This window comes from Choloepus didactylus, chromosome X, assembly GCF_015220235.1.
Source record: "Choloepus didactylus isolate mChoDid1 chromosome X, mChoDid1.pri, whole genome shotgun sequence".
In the NCBI taxonomy this organism is placed as follows: domain Eukaryota; kingdom Metazoa; phylum Chordata; class Mammalia; order Pilosa; family Megalonychidae; genus Choloepus; species Choloepus didactylus.
In genome coordinates, this window is record NC_051334.1 from 106539062 (window position 1) to 106545767 (window position 6706).

The window sequence follows — 6706 nt, forward strand, 5'->3', positions numbered from 1 at the left end:
TGAAGGTGAAGGACTGGATGAGATGACCCAGGAAAAGTGAAAATAGAAAGTCAAGGAGAGCATTCCTTGGAATACCAAGGGGAGTGGGCAGAGAAAGAGGAGTGGTCAACACTGAGAAAAAGAAGGCACTAAGCAGAAAGAAACGAAAAGAGGAGCATGCTTTGGAAATCAAAAAAGCTTTAAGAAGAAGGAAGTTGTCAAAACTATTACATGCCAAAGAAAATTAGAATGAGCATGAAAAAAGATCACCAGATTTGGTAAACAAGGGGGCTTTTAATTGATCAGAGTAGTCGCAGTAGAGTGGTGGAAGCAGAAGCCAGGAATCTTATCAAGTCAGAAGACACAAAGAATATCCTCTGGAAATCAGGAAAGGGGATTTAAGAGAGAAGATAGTACCCACCTGCCCACAGAAATAATTATTCCTTCTACCATAAGCCTCATAGATGGTCACAGACATGTTAAGGGGAGAGGGGAGCAGAGGAGAAGAAAGATCCTTGTCCGTTCACTATGATTATCTGTGACCGTTTTAAAATTATTGTCTCTCAGGCTCACCTATCCTCTGCTTTGTGATGCCTTGTGATGCCAGCACTGGGACTCTGGAAACCAGTTTTCATTTGCCCGCTGGTTTCCTGCTAGGCTCTGAAGATAGGGGGCGCTAGCGGGAGTATGCAAGACTGGAGGAGGGGAAGAAGGCATTACTCCTTCCTGTTTGCTTTCTGGTCTCCTAAGCATTACCCCAGGAATGGCCCTTCCCCGAGATTCAAGGCAGTTGGTTCCGGTCTCCAGCTTTTGGTTCTAGCACTCCCGGAACCAGCCTTCCTTTGTTCCCTAAAGGGATATCCGCACTGGCCTGCCAGCACCTTTTCCTCTACCAGCACCTTTTCCTCGATTATCTAGGTTCCAGCTCTATAGGGACTCTTCTGGGAGCTTCTAGGTTCTCATAATCCCACCATCTTCCCTTTGTGCCTCTAGCCCTAAGGGTGGTAGCTACTTCCTGAGATAAGGAACAACAGGGAAGGTTTGGAGGGCAAAACTCCAGCATACTGTTTTGGACATGATTGTTAAAGATACCTTTAAGATGAGTACTCACAATGCGCCACTTTTATCTCTTCGTTTATTTAACCTCAGAATATAAAAAAACAGTGTTAAGCTAGCCCATCAGGAATAGGAAACCTAAGTGTTTTCGATTGTTTTCCCCGCAGGGAGGCAGTATTGGACTGAACAAGCAAGAGATAGGTGCTGGTATTTGTACTGCTTCTAATTGGTTATGTGACCTTGAAAAAGTCATTTCTACCCTCTCTCAGAATTAGTTTTCTATTCTTAAAATGAATACGTTTAATATTTTTTGCTGGTCACCCTAAAAAGTCGTAGTTGCTGATTGTGGTGGAAGGTGGAAGAATTGTGGTGGGGTTGGGGATTGGCAGTAGAGGAGAAACGGGTGGGGGGAAGTTGCGAGGCTGCTTATAAGAGTCTAATTTGTTATCTTGTAGAAAAAGGTATAATGCTGAAATTTAAAGTCACAGTAATTAAGAGCACTGACTTAGATGTTAAACAGAATTGTTCTGTTTTTTTTCAGATCTGTTTTTAAATACTGTATCTACTGCATATTAGCTCCAGGGTGATAGGTAAATCATTTAAGCTCTCTGATTCTCAGCTTCATCATCATTAAAATCAGGATAGCTCCTTTGTAAAATACACGTCTAGGTTTGATAGACATGAGGCAGTAGGAGGGACAACTGCATGCAGCATTAGGAGATTTGTTACCTGTAATCATTTTAAAAAGCTACATCTCTATGTTTCCCTTTGGAAAGATGCATTTCAACCACTTGCCTGGGTTAAAAAGGACAGAGCCCACAGACGGATACTATTAATTTTAGGCACTTGATATTCTTCTAGCAATGAGGAATGTAAGAGGAACCCTCAAGCTCATTGTGGATTCATTTGGGAATGAACAAAATGTTCCTGGATTTCATCAAATTATATACACTAAAAGCATACATCCTGGTGAATACTGAGTTAATATACTTGTTTTCCTCACAGAGGCATTAAGAAGAAAGCACCTTAAGGGTTGTTTTTTGTTTTTTGTATATGCCACAGATGTCAAAAAAAAAAAAAGATGCACACATCAGGATTCATACTGAATATAAGAAACTATATTCAGAGACACATGAGTGATGGTTTTTCCATTACAAGATTCATTTGCATAGAATACAGTGACACACAGACCAATTTTCCCCTTGAAGATACTGCATTTCTTAGCTTTTCTAGCCTGTGAAAATGGATGGAAAAATGAGGAGCAAAACCATATTTCTTACATAAAGGAGACAATTATTTAAATTCCCTATGCTTACTTTCTAAATATTACTCTGCTGTGCTAGGATATCTCTTGGCCTTAAAATAGAATTTTGCAAGCACCATTTACATCCTTATGTCAATCCCCTACTACACAATAGGTGAAAATTAAACATGGGATCCCTGAGTTCAAAAACTTGCAGGGTAGATTTCTAAGACCAATAGTAGGAAGATAGTTCCTCTCCTTAGGTTAACATACATTTGGATATATTAACAGGTTCTCCACCCACCCCACACATATACACCCACACTCACATGCAAACTTCTCCCTTTGATGGAGGAATCTGTAAATAATGCAGATGATTCTAGGTCCTGAAGACGCTGGGATATAAATTAGATTCCTTTGGCAATTGCATTAACTTTTTCAGGTCACACAGATTATTATTTGCCGGGTTCATCAAATATAATATGGAAAGGAGTGGGAGGAAAAAGGTGGTAGAGACAGTATTTGACTAATGCAATGTTCCAAGGTTGAATTTTGCCATTTTTAAATGCCTTGCTCTAAAAACATATTTACAACTTACACTCAGAATGAAAAGTTGAATATGCAGAGTATTTGAGACAGCAACAAATCTTTATTTCAAAACTTTTGTGCAGGCTTTTGAGAACCAACTTTAAAGTTAAATGCTAACACTTGCATAACTCTAGGTGGAGCAATAAGTAGGTTTTCATGTTTTTTGCTTAAAAAAAATCTGATTTTAGTTATCAAAACTAAAGATCAAAGAGACATATTGTGATGAGATATTTAATTATAAACATTTGGGTATGGGCCTATGCTTTTCTATGTCTATAATGGTTGATAGAGTAGTATTCCTTTGTTTTTTTATAGAAAACAATCATAGTAAACAATGTTTTTCCTTGAAGGAAAGACAATAATACCTATCCTATTTTAAAAAAACTCTTAGAGCTGTTAAAATTTCACATATATGTGAGCCTCCTTATATCCTTGGGTGACAGATAAAAGAGGAATCATCCCCTTTTACAGATGAACTGAGCTCAAGATCATGTAGTATATCCATTGCTCAAGGTCATGTAGTATATCTATTGGTGTTATTTGATTTCAAACAAAAGAAAACTGACTAGAATTGACTTAAGGAAGAAACAAGGAGTTTATTGGCTCGTTAACTAAATGTTGGCCATGGTGGGAATTTAGGGGCAGGTAAGGGGGTGAATTACCTTCACCCATGGCTAATCCAGAGGCTTAGTGATATCATCATGTCTTTTTCTCTTATGTAAGTCACTCAGCTCTGCTTTTCTATGTATTGGCTTTGTTCTCAGACAGGCTTGATTCTGGTTGTAGTACGATGACTACCAGCAAATTCAGGCCTGCATCCCATCCTCTGAAGCAGTTAGAGTGCTTCATTTTCCCAGTTGACTCTCATCAGATTGGCTTTGGCTAGCGGTATGGAATATGCTAATTGGCCAGTCCTAGGCCACATGCCTTCCCTTGGAGCTGAGGGCTAGGGATGGGGGTTCTTAACCCCATCTCAAGCCCCAAGCTCCACGGATTCGTAATGAGAAAGAAGTAATTCTCTAAAAAGAAAATCAATCTGCAATTACCAAAAGAAGATCTTGGGCAGGCAAAAAATAAAAAAATTGCACATAGATACTAAGTAGGAGGACAAGGATTCAAATCCAAGTTTATTTTATGCTACTTCCATATATCCTATTGCAAATATTATAAAGTTTTGCTCACTACAGTTATAACTCAAAAATGTTCAAAAGTTGGGCTGATTGAATGTATGCTTTATATGACTGCACGGTATATGAATATATCTCAATAAAAATGAATTAAAAAAAAAAAAAAGCTGGGCTGGCAGCTCTGCTTTATGAGAGGATATATGCATGGGGTTCTCCAGCCAAACACACCAGGGTGGTAACTGCAGGTAATTGCTGCCATGGAAACACAACTCTCTAATGGCCAACTTGCAACAACACAGTCAATGGTCCCACGACCATAAACAACACTGCTCGTCACCAGTTGATTCTGGGAACACATAGGAAAATAAGAACAACTTAAGAAGAGTCAGCTACTTTTCTCAAAACATGACCCAGGAGGAACTGAGTCTCCTGAGGAGCTTTAGTTTCTTGTGCTGCTCAAGCAAATACCATGCAATGGGTTGGCTTAAACAATGGGACTTTATTAGCTCGTGGTTTTGAGGCTAAGATAGGAGTCCAAATCAAGGCATCATGCAGGCTATGCTTTCTTCCAGAAGACTCTGGCATTCTGGGGCAGGCTGCCAGCAATTCTTGGTCTTTTGCTTGTCACATGGCAATGCACATGGCAACCTCTCCTGGCCTCTATGTTCTCTTCCAGGTTTAGTTGATTTCAGCTTCTTGCTTCCTGTGGCTTTCCTTCTCACACTGTCTGAATTTCATTCTGCTTACAAAGAATTCCAGCAATAGAATTAAGACCCATCCTGATTGGGCTGGACCACACCTTAACTGAAGTAACCTCAGCAAAAGGTCCTACTTACATGGATTCACACCCATAGGAATGGAATAAATTTAAGAACATGGTTTTCTGGGATACAAACATCTCCAAACCACCACAAAGACAAAATAAGAGGGCAGAGCTTGGGATATGGCTTTGTGACTTACATTGTCCCTAAAGATGCAGAGAAAGCTATCAACACACTGAATGGATTGAGACTTCAGAACAAAATAATATGTTTCCTTTGCTTTTCCAAGTTCAACTTTTGTCTGAGATATGCAAACTTATATGTCAGTGGGTTTCTGAAATCTATGACCCAGGAGATGGAATACCCTTTTTTACAATATTGACACATTATTACTTCTCATATTCTTGTTGACCAAGTAATTGGAATATCAAGGTGTGTAGGGTTTATTAGATTTGACAAGTGGTTGAGGCAGAAGAGGCAATCAAAGGCCCAAATGGCCAGAAATCTTCTGTTGTAAATTTTGCCAATAATCCAAGCCAAAAAGTCAACCAGGCCATCCTTTCCCAGCTATATTAGACCCCCTGCAGAACATCTAGAACCACTAGCTCAGCAGGCACAGCTTTTTAGTTTGGACAATCTGCCCAATATGGCCAATGGAGTAAAGAGGATTTCTTCAATGACTGTTGATAGAATGACCAGTTTGATTGAAATTAATATCCCTGGACACCAAGGAACAGGGTGGTATATTTTTGTGTACAACCTGACTTCTGGCTTGGATGAATATATCCTGTGGTAAATGTTTGGGCTCTTTAGAGCTGTCACCAATGTGATGATCATCCATGACTTTAACACCAATAAATGCAATAAATGCAAAGGTTTTGGATTTGTGATTATGACAGACTATGATGAGGCTGCCAGGGCGATAGCAAGCTTCAGTGGATACCATCTAGGACATAGAGTACTGAAGTTCTCCTTTAAGACAAACAAAATGCACAAAACCTAATGAGCTATTGTCTTCAGTCCATGTATGTGTGAAAACTATACAACAAACGCAAGTTAAAAGAAACTTTATGCATTAGTAAATGTCTTTGTAAGTCTGTGTTGAGATGGGGGTAAAATGACTACTTAGCATCCTAAGAAATATATGAGATATTTTATTGTTAGTATTTGAATTAAAACTTCCTAAATATCTTTAATGTTTGGATACGGACAAGAGGTAAAGGGCTGTTACCTGTCAACATCGTATTCTATGGCCTTCTTTGAAAAAGGTGGGCCTTTTAGAGTGTTTCAGCTAAGGGAAAACATTCCTTTTCCTTTTTACAGAACTGCTTTGAACCTGTGAGTAAATTTTGAGGCTTTGTGTTGTAATTCTTCAGTTGGTTGTGTCTTTATTCCCTCTCTTTTTTCTTTTCCTGATTAAATTGGCATATGGTTTACATTTAAAGCATTGCTGTTATGTCTGTTTAAGAAAAGTAGTTTGAACATTGCATTTTTATTTATAAAGTTAAAAACAGTATTTATTTTATAATTATTATTTGTGTTGGGGAAGGGAGAACTACAATATAAATGCATATTGTAAGAATACTGGACAACTTTTCGTAAAGCAATACCTTGCCAAAGAGGTAAGAGCCTCTTTGGTATGGTTTTTTCTTTTTAAAGCATCTGTAGTGGTTTGAAATTGTATGTACCCCAGAAAAGCATGTTCTTAAAGTTAATCCATTCCTGTGGGTGTGGACCTAGTGTAAGTGGGACTTTTGATGAGGATACTTCGGTTAAGGTGTGACCCACCTCATTCAGGATGGGACTTAATCATATTACTGGAGTCCTTTATAAGAGAATGAAATTCAGACAAAGAGAGATAAAGCCATGGAAGCAAGAAGGTGAAAGCAATGAAACACAGAAGAGAAGGGAAAAACCAGCAGACTGCGCCATGTGCCTTGCCATGTAGCAGA

The 6706-nt window shown here is 38.8% G+C and overlaps 1 pseudogene; it reads left to right on the forward strand.

Annotated features, from left to right (window-relative positions):
* Positions 1–4244: 4244 nt before the first annotated feature.
* On the forward strand, positions 4245–5757 carry LOC119522293 (annotated as a pseudogene).
* Positions 5758–6706: the final 949 nt, after the last annotated feature.